This window comes from Mustela nivalis (genome assembly GCF_964662115.1).
Source record: "Mustela nivalis genome assembly, chromosome: 5".
Lineage (NCBI taxonomy): Eukaryota > Metazoa > Chordata > Mammalia > Carnivora > Mustelidae > Mustela > Mustela nivalis.
In genome coordinates this window covers 50,147,311-50,167,211 of record NC_139024.1, presented here as the reverse complement: position 1 = coordinate 50,167,211, position 19,901 = coordinate 50,147,311, and positions in this window count along the sequence as shown.

Sequence of the window (19,901 nt, the reverse complement as noted above, 5' to 3'; positions counted from 1 at the left end):
TGTCATCATTCCTCAGAAGGGCCTACCACTCTGGAATTTAGTCTGCCAGCTTTTACCATAAGACCTCAGCTCTGATAATTTTTAATAACTGTTTTAATTTTGAAGATTAGCCTTTTCTTCTTATTAAGGTGGGAGTAACTTTCCTTGTAGATTTTTACATCCTGAGTAGAAGTACAAATTCCTACTGAAGATCTTTTGAGGAGTTTCCAAATATAGTATGAGTACCTGGTATACTGAGATAGTTAAATGTAAAAGTAGAAAAAAAAAAGGTAGTTTTTATGGATAAATTCCATAAATATATTTAATATAGGTTATATCTTATACTTGAAATTTATAATTCTTTATGTTATATCTCTCAATGATTATGTTAAAAGTCCTTTTAAAATATAGAAAAAATTAAGTTTTAAAACTATTTTTACTTGATCTAAAATCGTTTATTTCATTGTCATACTTCTGGTACAAACTCATCATATTACAAGCTAAGTTTGCATTATAAGGAGACACCAGAGAATCAAGACTTAAGTTTTTTAATGTAAGAATACGTAAGAATAAGATTTCTAATCCCAAGAGTATCTCCAATACACTCTGAAATTTACCAGATAGCCAGAAGGAAGATATAGCATCATACTTCTAAAATTACAAACAGAAAATAGAATAAATTCCATTGCACAATTAGATGTATAACCCTAGAGAATACATTTTTAAAAAACTATAGTGTTAAAGGAATAGAATTTAGCACCCTGAATGTTAGATCTATAAACCTATTGTATCCCTCCCCTAGAGAAATACATAATGAGGAAATCAAACAGCACATGTGACAATGTCTCAAGCAAGAGCAAGTCTGAGGAAAGGAGGAAATCCTGCATAAACATAACAAGGAGTTACTAGTAGTTTGAGAAATTTCAGGAAGCCAATGTAGAGAATGTTCTCTTACCAAAGTTTGCACTGAAAATGTTCCTATGGGAAGATCAAGGACAGGTGATTACTGCATATTCTAAAATCCAATGCAAGGCCTGACCATTGGCTCTCCCAGGCAGTCCTTTTTGGTTCATTAGGGGTTGGCATGATTGCAATAAAGTATTATGTTAATTACTAAAAAAAGAAGATCTGAGATACAGGTGGATAGAAAATGTCAGATTGTTCAGAAGGCACTAATTTTTCTGGATTTTTTGTGAAAGCTTCCAAATATCTTCACAACAACTTTTTAATATAACTTTTCAGTAACATGTGTCTAACCACAAATCAACAAACTTGTTAGTATTATCATGTTGCTAAATATTCCTAACTCAGTTTTTCTTAAAATGTGGATAGGAGAATAAGAAATTTATATTCCTCCAACTTCTTTGCCACCTCATGAATTTCAATCAGATAGAAATCAGACTTTTCTGGACACATTTTAGGGAAAACTAACCTTTATTCTATAGTCCATTCTGACAACATGAAAAAAAAAGAAAATGAAAAACACCTACTTTCTCTCTTACTCTAATGATACTATCAAAGGTCAATTTACTTACAAGAACATAATACTAATGGTAAACTGCAAAAGGAAATTAGACACCTAATATAAGCAACTATTACATAGCTCATTGCTCTGCTATTGTGTGTCTGAGTGCATAATCTTCTCTGTTCAGTTCCATTTTGTGATCTCCCCAGTCAGCTGCTAGTGATGTCATGGAGTTGTTTCATTATAAAAAGGCAGATAGAGGATTTCAACCATATAATCATATTGACACTTAACAATCCTTTTTCATAAATACAATACAGTCTCTAGCCTGGATTGATTCCAAACCTTAAGTGTTTGAAAGGAGAATATGTTTGGAAAGAATGGATTTTCTTTAATAGTCTTAACAGCCACAGTTCTATCTATCTCTCAAGTCCTAGACACTGTGGTTGTGTGTGCCTCCAAGGACTTCCCTCAACAGGTACAGTGTTAAAATAGATACTATAGAATATTTCATGTAAAATAAAATTATCCCTGAGAAGGATAAATCCAATATTATTCAATCCTATTTGGAACATTTTTAGAAGACTCCTATATGACCATAAGTTTTGTCCATTAGGCACTGGTTGCAAGCTATTTTGATACATCACTGAAGAGAAAATTTGATTCTATATTAAAATATCAGTTCAGTTTTTTGTTTTGTTTTGTTTTGGGAAAGAGAGTATGTGTGCACATGGTATACATGAGTATGCAAGCAGTCAGGGGAGCAGGGTGGGTGCATGGGCAGAAAGGAGCAGAGGGAGAAAGAATCTCAAGCAGGCTCCATGCCCAGTACAAAGCCCTATACAGGTCTTGACCTCACAGTCCTGAGATCATGACCTGAGCCAAAAATCAAGAGTCAGGCACTCAACTGACTGAGCAACCCAGGTGCCCAGCTCAGGATTTAAATAATAGTTTACAATTGTGCAACATGTATTTTCTTTTTTCTAAATTTGGGGAGGTATTAAGAATGAATGGAGCAAAATTGGTGCAGTATATCCACACTTTTTTTGTATCCTTTTAATTATATATGCATAGTAGCAATGAATAAAACATGAAAGGGAAAAGCAAAAGAACAAACTATACTCTAGTAAAATGTAAACTTTTTTGTAAATTGGAAATGAATTATAAGTACAAAGCAGTGAGGAGAATGAAGCCAAAGTGTTGCTGAATCTCAAGTTGAGGTGAAAGTAGTAGTAGACTGAAATGTACTTACAGGGCCTTAACAGGGACCAGAAGAGCCTTTCCTATTCCTGAGGTCTCACTTAAGAAAGAAGCTAAGATTAACTGCTGCTGATGGCCACCCATGGCTAGGGCTCAAAGAAACATATAGGCTGAAGCAATAGGAGGATACAAACTCCATTTCATAAATAAGAAATAAACCAGGTCTGGCTCTGTAACAAGCTGGATTCACAATATCAATAAGATAAAAAAAAATGATAAACCTGATTCTAGATGCTGATTCTTATGAAACATGGCATCAGAGGAAAATCACATAGTAGGACGAAGGGAGGGAGAAAAGTAGAGAGAGAGAGAGAGAAAATCCTTTCCAATCAAAATGAGACTACAGGGGCACCTGGGTGGCTCAGTTAGTTAAATGGCTGCCTTCAGCTTAGGTCATGATCCCAGGGTCCTGGGATGAAGCCCCACATCCGGGTCCCTGCTCCATGAAAAGCCTTTTCTCCCTCTCCCACTCCCCCTACCTGTGTTCCCTCTCTCCCTGTGAATCTCTCTGTCAAATAAATAAATAAAATCTTTAAAACAAACAAAATGAACCTATAGACCAAAATTTTAAATTGTTGGAAGAAAGATGCACACATCAGTAAAAAAGCAAATGAAAATCCACAGCTGGAACATAAATTCAATGTCCATGAAGTCAAATTATAGGTGTTGATGGTGGCTCTAATACAGTGAAGGAACAATAAGTGCTGGAACATAAATTCAATGTCCATGAAGTCAAATTATAGGTGTTGATGGTGGCTCTAATACAGTGAAGGAACGATAAGTATTAAATAGAAAAACAATGAGAAACTATTCATTGAGTCTGGAAAGATGGGGATCAATGACTCACATCCAGTGACAAAACATAAGCCTTCAATAACGGGGAAGATAGAAAGTGTCCCCAGTGAACTAACAGGTTTGGCCAAAGAAATATGCAGGCATAATGTTGAAATTGACAACTGGCTTTCTGTGTCCGTCTATGATAAATATGGGATAAGAGTGAGCTAAAGAGAGAACAATTCATCTGGCAAGCAGAATTTAAAGGAAATATAAAGAGTTTAGACATGCTGGATTACAAATAAAACCATTTCATATTTCTGTACTTTCCAGCTCTGGTCTTAGAGTAAAGATCAAATCAAGTGTGTGGCTGTTCAGATCTTTAGTTAAGAGCACAGAGAGATTTACGGGAGTGCCCAGTAAACCTTTATAGGAAGACAAGGACTTTCTAAGAATCTTAAGAGTACTGTCTAAAAACAACCTCCCTTATAGCTCCAAGTAAACAGAGGTCTGCCTCTAAAGAATTATGGTGGCTTTTGGCACATTGAGGACATCTCAATTAGATTTCTAAACAGTCCAAAATATTTTTAAGGAAGTTGTAACAGGACCAACCATGGGAATAGAGAGAGTTCAAAATAAAAAGAAGCCTCTGGGATCTCAAATTTCTATAGTCAAGGAAATAGGCCAAGAATGCCTTTCAGAGAATAACTGGAGCCTTACTAGGGTTCATGGCCTTACTCTGGAAAAGGAGACTCTGACAACACATGTTTGGCTGGATTTCAGGATTGTTGCTGACTAGTGATTGCTATATACCCCATCCCATTTTTCCCTTTTTTGATTCGGTATGGCTATTGTAATTACTCTGTCCTTGTCTTAATATTTTATGTTCAGTGTATAGTGTATGAGGAACTAGTCTTTTTTCTTTAGAAGTCTCTGGATCATATGTGGCTCTACCTGAAGAGCTGTATCTGAGGAATCTCAGTTATCACCTAACTTGTTGCAGATAAAAATGTCATGATCAGATAATATTGTGAGATAATAGGGAGAGACTAAGCATATTTTGCATGTGGGAAAATATGAGCTATTTGGTCTAATTGATAGGTACTACAAGAGACTGTTTCCAAATGACACTTATCTCTCTCTCCACACTCTTCTGAAATATCTTTGTAACTTCTCCCATTTACAGGTGGAATCTAGTTTCCCACCACCCTGATTCTGGGCTGGCCCTGTTCTTTCTGAACTAATAAACTGTGGGGGAAATTGTATAAATTTGAAGTCTAGGCCTTAAGAGACCTTGCAGCTTCTGCTTTCAACCTTTTAGACTGATTCTTACATATAAGGGAAAGCCAAACATAACCTAGTAGAGGATGAGAAGCTACATAGCTTAAGAACAGGGCACCCAACCACAGTCCTCAACTACCAGAAAGATCAATGAGACCACTGAAGCCCACTTCCCAGCTGGGCCAACTGAACCTGCAAGAATGAGTCCAGGTAAGATTAGTGGAAGAATCACCCCGTGAAGTACAGGCCAAACTGAAGGATCATGAAGAAGTAAGTGATGGTTTTCATCATGAAGTTTATTTGGGGGACAAAGAAATGGACAAATCCTCCCTAAAATTATTAGATAAACTAAAATCTAGCCAACACCCAAAGAGAATTAGTGAATGGAAACACAACACAGGACACTCACTCAGTACAAATCACAAAGAGAGAGGTAATTGCTTTTAATATGAGAGAAGTGTAAGATGTGTAAATCAGTTGGAGAGAGGCATCCAATTGACTAACAGGGGTTCCAGAAGAAGATAATGAAAGGAATGGCACAGCAGAAATATACAAAGAGAGAACTTTTGAGAACCAAGTTATGAGACTACACTCTGTATACCAGGGAGATATATAAACAAACCCAAACTTTGAGCTCATTACAGTTAGACTATGGCACATAAGTTTTAAAGAGAATGCATTTTTAAATGTTAGAAAGAAAAGACAGGGGCACCTGGGTGGCTCAGTGGGTTAAAGCCTCTGCCTTCAGCTCAGGTCATGATCTCAGGGTCTTGGGATCGAGCCCCACATCAGGCTCTCTGCTCAGCAGGGAATCTGCTTCCTCCTCTCTCTCTGCCTGTCTCTCTGCCTACTTGTCATCTCTGTCTGTCAAATAAATAAATAAAATCTTTAAAAAAAAAAAAAAAAGAAAGAAAAGACACATTACCTATAGAAGAACATAAAAACAACAAAAAAAACTCTTTTAACTACCACAATAGGTACCAAAAAATAATGAAGTAGTATCATCAAAATATTCACTGAAAAATAATTTCAGTGTAGGATTTTTTTTTTAACTTTTTATTTTTTATAAACATATATTTTTATCCCCAGGGGTACAGGTCTGTGAATCACCAGGTTTACACACTTCACAGCACTCACCAAAGCACATACCCTCCCCAATGTCCATAACCACCTAAATTATCTTCTAAAAATTAAAGCAAAATCAAGAAATGCTTCAGAAACACAAATGTTATAAGAGTTTACAACTCATAGAATATCACCAAACAAGTAAAGCATATATTTAATTTTTATGTAAAGTTAATGTGGAGGAAAGACATAAAATATAAGACTATCATGGTGTACAGAAATAAATAATTTAATTTAAATAACTACTAAGTAAAAATAAGATAGCTGAACTTTGCCATTTCTATGAGAATGCAAGTCCTATGATGATTTTGTTTATCTCTGGGATGTAAGCTTTAGTGTTTGTAACATAGTAAGGTTCAATAAGTATTTATTAAATAAGGACTATAGGTCTTTAGTCATGGAAATGAAAGGTACAGCATAGGGAATATAGTCAATGGTATTATAATAGCATTGTATGGTGATGGTGACTCTATCAGTGGAGCAAAATGTATGAACTTATCAAATCACTATGTTGTACATTTGAAACTAATACAACATATGTGTTAACTAAACTTCAATAGAAAAGAGGATATCCTTGAAGAGGATAAAACTATTGAAAATCTAGATTTAACAGAGAAAACAGCTATGCATTTAAACAATTAAAAATTCTACTAAAAATAGAAATAAAACCTACAGAGTTCAATAAAAGGCAGAAAAGGAAGGGGAAATGCAAAAAAAATGATAGTAAAGAAAAACATTAAATTCAGGGAGTAGAATTAAAATATATCAATTACCATAATTAATGAAAATATTTGAAACTCATCTACTATATGATCAAGATTATAAAATTAGAGGAAATGAACAACAGTCTGATGTTTGTTACAAGAAAAATAACTAAAACAAGTATATATGAAAGTTGAAAATAAAAAAAAAAGCATAGAAAGTATGACATCAATAGGTAACCAAAACAAAAATTAATAAAATAGCATTTAAAAAATCATTAGTATCAGTAAAGTAGTAGAATATGTAGCAGCCATTCATTTTCAACCTCTTTGTGCTTTGCTGCAAATCAGTCACATCTACCTTCCTTAGTGGCTTGCCTTTGAGCACTGTAGCAATTAACTTTTACAGAGAATCAGAAGTGGTTGGTGGTATATATTCTACCCCAAGGAAGTCTTCAACTAGTGCTCAACTGTTATTGGACTATTAAAAACTCAGATCTTTTGCCATAAGTCAGTATGCCCACTGAACTACAATTTATGCTACAGAGTTCACCAAATGATTAAGCTGAGATGTCACCAAAATTGTGTCCTTTCTGGGCCTCTTCCTTTTACTGTTTCCTCCATATTCCTACTTATTCTTCCTGGGGGCACTTAGTAAATCACCTGTATTTGAATCTTTGGCTCATTTTCCACATCCGCAGGAACCTAACCTAGGACAACTATATAGTATTAGTTTAAGAAGTAACTAGAGATTCACTTATGCCTATGATGTGGAAAGTTGGAAAAAGTATTGTTACCACACTAATAAGATGAAAATGCTAGATAAACTATAAAATCATGACTTTTCTTGAACCTGTCAGAGATCTCAGAGCAACCAATTATCTTGGAATCCCAGGAAAGATGTCTCCACGCAGACAGGGCATAGGAACTGAAACACTCATGGCAGAGAGATATGAGAAAAAGAGACACCCAGTGCCATACAAGTGGCTAAAAATAACTGATCTATTTTTTAAATGAATTTATAAAATCTGAGTATGGGCTAGCATAAGAGTATAGAACCCCTGGGAGGCACAGACACAGGGGTATTCATACTACTTACAGGCTGTCTTCCACAGAACTCTGCTCAAAGGGCTCAAAGAAGAAATAGGGCAGGTTGGGAATAAGAGATGCTCTCTCATGATTGTGCAGGTTTAGGTAAGGAGAGTATCCAACACTAGCAGAAAGGCATAAATTCCTATTTAAAACCTTCTTCTCTACAGAACAAAAGACTTAAGTTGCTGGAAAGTTGTAGCACAAATCACTACTCCAGGCACTCTTAAAGATGAAGCTGAGGGGCACCTGGGTGGCTCAGTGGGTTAAGCCTCTGCCTTCGGCTCAGGTCAGGATCCCAGGGGCCTGGGAACAAGCCCCACATCAGGCTCTCTGCTCGACAAGGAGCCTGTTTCCCCCTCTCTCTCTGCCTGTCTCTCTGCCTTCTTGTGATCTCTGTCTGTCAAATAAATAAATAAAATCTTAAAAAAAAAAAAAAGATGATGCTGGGGAAATGTTCTGGAGTAGAAATAGGAAACTGTCTTGAGACCAGACCATTAAAGGTCTCCTACTACTAGAGGAAGGGCAGGAAACTCTCATACAAGACCTACTAATGATCCATAGCAGAGTTTGGTTTACATGGGTAGCAAAGCAAAGTTTACAGGTAGCAAACTCAAGACCAAGCTCACTGAAGTTTTAGACTGGACCAAAACAAGAGAAAATTCCCCTGCCCCATAAATCAGGATAACAACACAAAGTAATAAATACTGGCAATCTACCACTGGAGAGAACAAGGATATGGGAAGACCTCGTATCAGGTGCAAGAGCAAAAGAAGGCTAAAACCTGAGGATGGATAAGGAGAATTAAGAAAAACACTTTGGTTCACCAGAGTGTTTTTTTTTTTCTTAATTCTCCTTATCCACTAAAATTTTATGGAATCACAGAAGATTCCAAACAGCCAAAGTAGTTCTGAGAAAGAACAAAGCTGGAGGTACCACAATCCCAGATTTCAAGATAGACTACAAAGCTGTAGTAAACAGAACAGTATGGTGCTGGCACAAAAAGAGAGACATAGATCAATGGAATAGAAAAGAGAGCCCAGAAATAAAACCACAATTATATGGCCAATATTTGTGACAAAAGAGGCAAGAATATACAATGGAGAAAAGACAGTCTCTTCAATAAATGGTGCTGGGAAAACTGGACAGCTACATGCAAAAGAACAAAACTGAGCCACTTTCTAATGCCATACACAAAAATAAACTCAAAATGGATTAAAGACCTAAAACTGTGAGACCTGGAACCACGAAAACCCTAAAAGAGGAGACAAGGAGTGATTTCTCTGAGATTGGCTGTTGCAGCATTTTTCTAGATATGTCTCCTAAGGCAAAGGAAAAAAAGCAAACTTAAAATATTGGAGCAACATCAAAACAAAAAGCTTCTGCACAGCAAAGAAACCATCAACAAAACAAAAAGGCAACCTACCGAATGGGAGAAAGTATTTGTAAATAATATACCCAATTAGAGGTTGATATTCAAAATATATAAAGAACTTATTCAATTCAACATCAAAAAACCCACAAATAATCCAATTTAATATAGGCAGAGGAACTGAACAAACGTTTTTTTCCAAAATGACATGTAGATAGCCGACAGACACGTGAAAAGAGCTCAACATGACTAATTATCAGGAAAATGCAAATCAAAACCACAATAAGATCAGTTTACACCCGCTAGATAGCTAAAATCAAAATGCTAATAAATAACAAGTGTTGGCAAGGATCTGAGCAAAAGGAACCCTGGTGCACTGTTGGTGGGAATACAAATTGGTACAGCCACTGTGGAAAATAATATGGAGGTTCCTCAAAAAATTAAAAATAGAAATACCATATGATTCAATAACTCTACTACTGGGTATTTACCCAAAGAAAACAAAAACAATTTACACACACACCCACACACGTACATATATGTATACACACACACAAACACACACACACATTATGGACACTGGGCAAAATGGATGAAGCAGTGTAGAAGAAACAGGTTTCCACTTATGGGATGAGTAAGTCATGGGAATAAAAGCCACTGCATAAAGAATATAGTCAATAATATTGTAACAGCAATGTAACAGGACAAGATGGTAGCTCCGCTTGCAGTAAACACAGCATAATGTACAAACTTGTCAAATCACTAAGTTGTACACCTAAAACTAACGTAGCATTGTGTGTCAAATACACTCAAATTAAAAAAAAAAAAAAAAAACATTTAAGGAAAAACACTATGACATCCAGTTTACCCTAAGGTATTTCTAGAAGAATGTGGAAGTGGTGATACACTGATGATAACCATAGCAACAACATAATCCCATCTAAACCCATGACAGATTGACACAAGTCTCCGCATTAACAGTCTGAGAGAAGAGATACACACACTTCTATGCAAAAATAGCTATTTACCTCAATCTGTATTGTGCTGCCTTGATGTCCAGAATCAATAAAAATAAAATTTTAAGGCACAGAGAAAAATAAGGAAAGAAGAATTCACGAAGATAAAGCAATCAAATCAAATCCAACTCAGAAAGACCCCAACATTGGAATTATCAGGCAATAAACTTAAAACAGCTATGATTAATAGTTTTAAAATTCTAAGTGCAGTTGCCTCATCTTCAAAATGGAGACTTTTTTGTTTTTGTTTTTGTTTTCTGTTTTCTGTTTTTTTTAATGAACACATACCACTACCTCTATAATCCATTGGTTAGACCATCACAAGGCTCCTCCCCTCAACTGAAGGTGGTGTGTGTGGAGGGGGGAGGAGGTGTCTGGAAACGAAGGAAGACTGAAAAGGGTGAGCACTAGCAGTTTTTGCCATAAATGGTGATAAAAAAAAAATGTCCTTTGAAAATATATTTCTTAAAGGAAAAATTGAATCATTTAAAGAAAACATGACTTTAAAGAGCGGCATAGAGGGCTTATGCTTTTGGAAAAAATAGAGAAGGTGGCACAAGAGCAGATTCCCCAGCCTGCAAATCTGTCATCCTGTGCTATGAATTGTCAGATTTGGTGACAAAGGCTACAGGTCTCTTCCTGCAGAGATGTGTAGAAGTCATAGGGTTTTTGTGCAGATTTAAGAAGATAATGGTATTAGGTGCATATTTAAAAACTTCCCAACATAGAGCAAGGATTTAGTCAAAAGAGAGTTGTTGTCATCACTACTACCTTAGACACTTAATTAAAAGTTTGTTAGGTTTGTTCCAAAGAGTCCTAAGAATATGTGTAAGCCTTACCTTTCCCACTCCAAGCTGATGACCACCATGCTCTTGCTTCATTTGCTACAGGTTTTTCATCAGGAAGGGGAGATCAAATTGCAGCTATTGGTTACTCTCCCACTTCTCTACTCAGAAACACTGAGAAGGCTTTCCCTCACAAAAAAGTCAGAAACCCCACTGTAGTCTATATCTGTGTTTTCATCATAGAACTCAAAATTCAATTTTCCACTTTTTATCTTATTTCTATGTGTCCCTACCGTAAAACCAAATAGGCTAGATAGCATCACATACCAATTTAAAATACTATTTGCAATACACTTTGAATCTTTCCCTTGAAATCTATATTGCTTTTACAAGTGAATTTCAATTAAAAGTCTGTTTTCATACACTAATCAGAGATACCCACTTGCAATGATGAATATGTGCCTAAAAATTCAAGACTGTTATTCAACAGGCAGAATCCCCATATTATAGAATCAACTTTCTTCCACCAATATTTTCAGAATTTATAGCTCTCTTTTATTTTTATACTGCTTGAGTTCTCTTGATAGATAGTATGCCCTGAATATAGTCTTCAATTAGTAAAATATATAGGATGAAAGCAAGAGAATGTGTTCATTTGCGCTAACCCTAGATTCTCGCTTTTGTAAGCAGGCAGCATGCATTGTGTGATGTCATTCACCAGCCATTGGTAACAGCAGAGATGCTGAGTATTTCTAATATATGGTACCTTCATGGTTGCTGTGGTTCTTTCAAAGATGATTTATCAAAATTTAAGTTATGCACATATACTCAATTTTCCCTAGCTACTTTACTCTGGTCTCCTCTTTAAATTAGGATTACTTTTTGAAATAATAATTATTTCAAGAAAGCTAAACCCAGAACTGTTGATATCATACAGTTCACTGCCCTCATTTAAAGTGAGTAAGTGACCTCTCCACATCAATGGCAAAGGTAGGATTGCAAACCCAGGTCATGGGGCTTGAGTCTCGACAATTCTGCCATGCTGCCTTCTCAATATTCTCCAGGTAGACTAACTCTGCCACTAATTGGATGACCTTGGAAAGCCACTTAATTTCTCCAACACATAGCTTCCTCACATGGAAAATGGGGCTAATAATAGTGGCTCTCTCACAGTGTCATTACAAGAATTAAATGAGTTGCTATTTCAAAGCGCATATAACAGTGCTTGACACACCGTAAGCACCATAAATGTGCTGGCTAAAATAAATTATGTTACTCTGAAAACCACCCTTGAGTTATCTTACTGATATCACTTAACATTTTGATAAGGTAGCTTTAAAATTGCTAGTGCAAATTGTAGTTAAATAAAAGAATAGTCAGTCTTGGGGCGCCTGGATGGCTCAGTGGGTTAAAGCCTCTGCCTTCGGCTCAGGTCATGATCTCAGGGTCCTGGGATCGAGCCCCGAGTCAGGCTCTCTGCTCTGCGGGGGAACCTGCTTCCCCCTCTCTCTCCACCTGCCTCTCTGGCTACTTGTGATCTCTGTCAAATAAATAAATAAAGTCTTTAAAAAAAAAAAAAAAGAATAGTTAGTCTGGGACTGAAGTATATTAGAACACTGCCATGAAAGCCCCTTGCAGTTGTGTGATCACTTGCCTGAAAATACCAAAGAAGCACACAGCTACTCAAATCCTTGTGGAAGAAAACATATTCATTATTCAGTGACATTAATTATGATAGCTAGTATTTACTGGACATATACTAGGCACCATTTTAAATATTAATTATTAATTCTAGTTGCCAGAATAACCCTATGGAAGAGGTACCACTGGTATGTCCATTTTACAGAACAGGTGCAGAAAAGTAGTTTGTGCAAGTTCACACAGCTAAAAACTGGTAAAGCTGAAATAGAAGAAATGGTCTTGCCCTGAGCACTTCCCAGTTTAGCCAGTCCTCCATTCTGCCCTTACCCCAGAGTGGCAGAATTCCGCTGAGAAATATAAATAAAGAATATATAAAGGAAATATATATATAGTTTCTAAAATGTAGTCTCCTCACTGCCTGGTGGTAAGACATTATAAATGGACAGTTCTATTGAAAGTAACCAAGTTCAGAAAGTGACTGAACCTTAGTTCCTCCCTCAACCTCGGTGAAAAGCCCGAGATTGTCTATGGTACTAAGATTTTCCTGGGTATGAGAGAGCTGAGGGTTTTGAACAGAGCAAAGATAAAGAAGTGAGTGTGTAATCTGCAAAAAGGATGATACCTTATGAAAACATTAGCCAATCTTTTAAGTTAAAAAGCATTAACCAATCTTAACAACCAATTTTAACGTGTGGTTAAAAGTTACCACCCTCTTTGCCACCCAACCACTTCTAAATTTTTCTGCTTCTAGAGGAAAAGAGTTGAATATTCTGAGAGTAAAAAAAAAAAAAACAAAAAAAAAAAAAAACAAAAAAAGGTTTCTAAGAAAGTATCTAGAAGTATCTAGAATCTAGAAAATAATTTTCTGGATCAATGATGTGTACATGATTACAAACCATGGTGACTCTGAATGTATTTGTATACATGAGTTGAACAGACTTGTCCAACAACCCAGGCTTTGTCTACCCAGAGAGGGTGTGTGGTCCACATGTGCTTTGCAGTTGGGAAGAACTGATCATGGAGGCATAGTCAGCCCCTTTCCACTTTTAAGAGTCAGAAATGGAGGAAATGGAGAGAATTTTGACCACTAGCTCCATGTTGTTTTTCCCAGTATTTTGTATTCCCCAACATTTTCTACTATACTGGCAATATGATTTTTTAAGAATCCTCACACATTTTTCTCTAAACAGGCAAACAGACTCTGGCAATGTGTTTTTGAGGGTATGGATGGGGTTATAAATAGGCAGACAGCAGCATTCTTCCCCAGAAAAATGAGGCCTTGGCATGAACTTTAGGGAGAAATGGTAAGATGAAAGATGCCAGGATAGGCAGACTTGGATAAATTGCTGGTGAGCAGGCTTTAGGAAGCCCTCTCCATAGTGAGAATAGAAGCATTATTGGGTTGGAGACCCATCTACTTATCCCAGGTGATAAAAAGAGGAATCTCTCCAGTTGGTGGAAGAAATGATGTAAGGGGGAACACCTGGGTGGCTCAGTTGGTCGGACGACTGCCTTCAGCTCAGGTCATGAACCCAGAGTCCTGGGATCAAGTCCCACATCGGGCTCCCAGCTCCATGCTTCTCCCTCTGACCTTCTCCTCACTCATGCTCTCACTGTCTTTCTCTCAGATAAATAAAATCTTTAAAAAAAAAAAAAAAAAAGAAATGATGTAGGGGGTAGAGATGTTAGTGGAATACATACCCTTATACTACCAGGATACCATCTATAATCCTTGCATGGACCAATGGAAAAACAGAGGCCTTGACACTGTCCTTTTCAAGACTTTGGCTCAATAAATACCTATAGCAAACTCATAATATGTTAGGCATGGCTCATACACTGGTCACCTAGAAAGATTGTTTCCTGTCCCCAAGGAGCTGATAGAGTAGAGGGGAATAATTGCCAATTAATTATCACTGTAATGACTGTAATGAGCATAAAAAGAAGTATAGATCATTATAGGAACCCATAATAGGAAACCTAACCTTAGTCAAACAAAACATAAGAGGCATTTAAGCCGAGGCCTCAATAATTGGTAAGCTTCAGCTTTTCTATGGGGGGATGATGGGGAGAAGCTGATGAGGAGATTTTAGACAGGGGGAAAAGAAGCATAACTCTGATGGCTCAGTCACAAGGCTGAATTTATGCTTTAAAATATTGATCTTTTTCCATCCAGAACCAGGTAAGGATGGGCCTCCGAAATGCTAAGTCCTTCCTGTTTGATACCTTATTTCCTCCAAGCAGCAGCCCTATGAGGAAAGTGCTATCATTCTTTCCATTTTATATAGGACAGAATGAAAGATCAAAGAGTTTATACTGAATATAAATTTAAAGCCAGGAATTTAAATACAGGTCTCCCTGACACACACCCTAAACTCTTTCCACAACATCTCTGCACATTTGTTAGAGGGAAACAGAAACAAAGAAGTCATACTCAGCTCAAGCAGAAAATATCCTGAGGAAGAAGAATGAAGGGAGGAATGCTCCTGTCTGCCTATTTGTAATCTATCTATATTCTCAAAAACACATTGCCAGAGTCTGTTTGCCTGTTTAGAGAAAAATGCTTGGAGATTCTTAAAGAATCAGTACCAGGAGGCACAACTTGGCAGCCTGTTACAGATAACCAAGATTTACTACAGAGTCCAACTCTTCTGTTCTCTTGTATGGTGTCTGTCTACTCAAAGTGCAATGTACTTCATTTCCAACATAAAGGACATTTTTCCAAGGTGAGGTTGAAGGTGATCCTTCTCAAAATACATGTCATACAGGAGACATCTATCTCTCTCTTGAGTCATGTTATATCACTGCTTCCAATACTCATATTGTACAAGACAGTTCTCTTAAAGTCCAAAGTTGTTTTTATGTTGGAAAGGAAAGAGAGAGAGAAAGAGAGAGAGAGAGAGAGGGAGAGAGAAGAAAGGAAGGGGAAAAAAGGACTATTAAAGAGGAAAAAGTTTCATAAAGTTCAAAACACAACACACAATATTATCAGTAAATTTCAGTGAAAAGAAAGCTTCAAAATTCACACAAAAACATCAAATGATCATCCTGTCAGAACACTTAACTTCTATTATATCACTCAAGGAGACAGGACTGATGATTCTCGGAATGTACTATTCACAGAAAAGCCCACGAATTCACTCATCTTAAGAGTTGTCAACTTTGTGTTTTAAAACTCATTTCAAAACACAAGAATAAGGCATTTTCTGCATCTTTTAGTAAGTCAAAAGAAAGACAAACAAATCAATACATGTTTTTCAAACCAAAAAATATGTTTTCATTACTGAGAAAAGTAAAAAAAATAAAAATCTTCTAACAGTAGTAGTGACATTAAACTGTAACACCTCTCTTTTTCATTTATTGGTAAAATATTTTTTTCTTATATAGCATATAAAATGTTTAGAGGAGTTTTTTCCATTTTTACTAAGTCTTCATAATAATCTCCCTGGGACTGAGTTCTAAACTCTTTGGAAACTACTGATGTATTAATTAGCTTTTAAAATTCTCTTAAAATTATAAATTTCACTTAATTGCCACATATGGCCTTTCCTTTAAATATTAATGACTCTTCAATAGTAATATCTATAAATAAAACCAGACTTCAGAAGCTATCTCTCAAGGAAGAGAAAATCTGGTAGATTTTGCTTACCTGCCACAGCTGAAAAACCAGTGCAGAGTTGAGGAAATGTCATTTTGTTCTAGAGAGTATAAATAAACAGAACAAAGTGGATGTGTGCTTCGGCAGTCACTGCTAAGAAACAGCACAGAGGAGAGAAACAAGGTCAAATAATCTTGTCTCCAATTCAGAAGCTAGGAAAAGACCAATGGTTGTCATTAGAAGGAGAAACTGTTCTAAGAGTTGAGGGAGAGGGAAGAACAAAAACTAGCCTAGTCCTCTCACTTAAGTGATACAGAAGCAGAAGAATGGAAGGCCACATTATACAACCAGGCAGATAAACATAAATATTTAGCATTCTGCTCTTCCCAAAGCCTTTTCTGTTTTATCCCATAGGTAGCATCATCCCAAATTTATAGATAAAACAAAAACAGGGACACTAAATGACTTCACTGAGACCTCACAAGCAAATGAATAGAATGGCACTAAAACGTGGGACCAGTGTTTACAGTAAGCCTCCTGGATGAGGTCTTGAGTTGTATAGTACACATTTATGGAACTTATCTTCTTCCATCCATCTGTCCATCCGTCCATCCATCCATCCATCCATTTATACTGTGCTAGGTTTCAGATTAAAAACTCCCAGGTGTGTTCCTTCAGGGTATTTGCATCATAAAGAGGACTTTGATCTTCAATTACCAGTATGTCCAAAGTTATTTACAGGAGTCAATGAGTCATTGATTATTCAATAACTAACTGGGAGGGAAAGCCACAACTTAAATTCCCTAAATATAACACTTTCTGAATATAAATTGGAAACATTGTTACTCTAGCAAGAATAATTCAGTCAAAGCAAGTAGATAAATTATAAACTTTGTCCAAATATGAATCTGAGACTGATTAATCTATTAAGTGGCTTTCCAGTAACACAATAGGATAAATTCTATCATCCTGGATAAGCAAGTGTTAAGAAAGTCAGATTTAGTGTTTTCTGTTCTATTCTGGCCAGTCCTGACTCATCATTAATTTCTAATCATTTCAATGATCTCTCACCTCCCACGTAAACATGAGGTGTCATCCCAGGCCACAACATATCTCAGGTTCATTTACACCCATCACAAACTCTCAATAAACATGAGTGTGCCTTTTCTCTGCTATATCCTTCACTTAACAGATTTGTTATCTTTCAACTCCATTAGTTCCATGTGTAGTCATAAATCACAGCTAAAAATGTTTATTTTTTTCTTGCCTTCATATTTCTCTCATACTCTATTACTTTTGTTACCCTGCTATTAAATGGTAGATTAGGGATGGACAAAATATGGTGAAAATACATAAAAAGGGTTTTGTACAGATCTTTATGAAAATACTCTAAAACTGGATTTTCAGTGAGTAAGGTTACATCTTATTATAACTTCCAGCTAAAGTAACTAAAATAAAGATTTAAGAAACAGAGCTTTTGAAAATTTCAGAAATATTAAGATTTTTAAAGTACTATAGACCAAATTGGGCTTTAAATAAAAAAGGCTTAACAAACTAAAAATTATCTTATTTAACAAAAACATTTCAAATGTAAGCTAATTTCTCCTTTTTCTTCCATGTTCTCATTCTCCCCCCATTCTGATTCCTAGTTTTAATTCTAGTTTTATAAATTTACCCCATTCATGATTTATAAATGGAAATGAACTTCATTGAACACTATGCGCTTTTGTGTTCCTGCTGCATTCTTTATACCCCATTCAGGTGTTCATATTCACCAGCTCTTCTTTCTCACCGGTCATGCACCCATCCCTTTAATCAACCTTTTATCCCCACCATTCCACAGATGCAAGTGAATTTACTTGTTTATCAGATAGAAAGAGAAGGGACAGAGCACAAGCAGGGGGAGAGGCAACAGAGGGAGAAGCAGGCTCCCCACTGAGCAAGGAACCCAAAGTGGGACTTGATCCCATGACCCTGGGATCATGACCTGAGCAAAAGACAGATGCTTAACTAACTTAGCCACCCAGGCATCCTTAGGCTTTACTTTGTTTAGACAATGTTAGGTTCATAGCAAAATTGAGGGGAACATGCAGACATTTCCCTTATACATCCTATTCCCTCAAGTGTATAACCTCCTCTGTTGTCAACATGTTCCCACCAGAATGGTATATTTATGATTGGTGAACCTACACTGACACATCATAATCACTGAAAGGCCATAGTTTACATTATGATTCACTCTTGATGTTGTATATTCTATGGGTCTGGATAAATGTATAATGACGCATCTACCCTTAGAGTAACACGAAGTGCATTTTTCACTGGGCTAAAAATCTTCTGAGGTGTCTCTAGTCATCCCTCTCCTCCCAACCCCTGGCATCACTAATCTCTTTATTTTCTCCATAGTTTTGCCTTTTCCAGAATATCAAAAACTGTATGTTGAAATCATACAGTATGTAGACTTTTCAAATTGGCTCCTTTCACTAAATAATATGCATTTAAGATTCTCAGTGTGTATTCATGGCTGGATAATTCTTTTCTTTTTAGCACCAGCATTTCCCCTGTTGTCCTCATTCCAGGTCTGGCCATTCTAATATGTATGAGTGGCATCTCATTGTTGTTTAACTTCCATTTCCTTCATGAGAAATGACATTGAAAATCTTTTCATGTGCTTATTTGCCATCTTTATCTCTTCTTTGGTGAGATGTCTGTTAAGGTCTTTGGACCATTTTTTAAAAAATCAGATTGTTTTCTTATCGCTGGGTTTTAAAAGCTTTTTATGCATTTTGTATGATGATCTTTTTTTTTTTTTTTTCTTTTCAAGATTTATTTAAATTCTAGTTCGTGGGGCACCTGGATGACTCAGTCAGTTGACTCTGACTCTTTATTTCAGCTCAGGTATAATCTCAGGGTCCTGAGATGGAGTTCCAGGGAGGCTGCTTCCTCTCTGCACCACTACCTCCCATTCATACATACTCTATCTCTCTCAAATAAATAAATCTTATAAAAAATTCTAGTTGATTACCATATAGGGAGTATTAGTTTCAGAGGTAGAATTTAGTGATCCACCCCTTGCATAGAACACCCCATGCTCATCCCAGTAAGTGCCCTCCTTAATGCCTCCCCCTTTACCCCATCCTTCCGCTCACCTCCTCTCCAGCAACCCTGTTTTTTTCCCTGTTGTTAAGGGTCTCTTATGGTTTGCCTCCGTCTCTGTTTTTAACCTTATTTTTTCCTTCCCTTCCCCTCTGTTCATCTGTTTTGAAGCCTCCTCACAGATGAGTGATGGCTAAGTAATATTCCATTATATATACATGTTTGAAGATGTGGTATATTTTGAATAATAGTCCTTTATCAGATGGCTTTTGCAAATATTTTCTCCCAGGCTGCAGCTTGCCATTTTATCCTCTTGACTATTTCTCAAAGAGCAAAAGTTTATTTTAATTAAATCCAGTTTATCAGTTCTTTCTTTCATGATCTTGCTTTTTGGCATTTTTTTTTAAGATTTTATTATTTGACAGAGAGAGATCACAAGTAGACAGAGAGGCAGGCAGAGAGAGAGAGGGAAGCAAGCTCCCCACTGAGCAGAGAGCCGGACGTGGGGCTCAATCCCAGGACCCCGAGATCATGACCTGAGCCAAAGGCAGAGGCCTCAACCCACGGAGCCACCCAGGTGCCCCGCTTTTTGGCATATTATTTAAAAAGGTAACACCAGTCCCAGGGCATCTAGTTCTACACTTTTCTTAGCCCATCTCATAACAGCTTGCAACATAGTTGACCAGTTTCTCATGCCCTCTTTATTGAAACACTCCCAC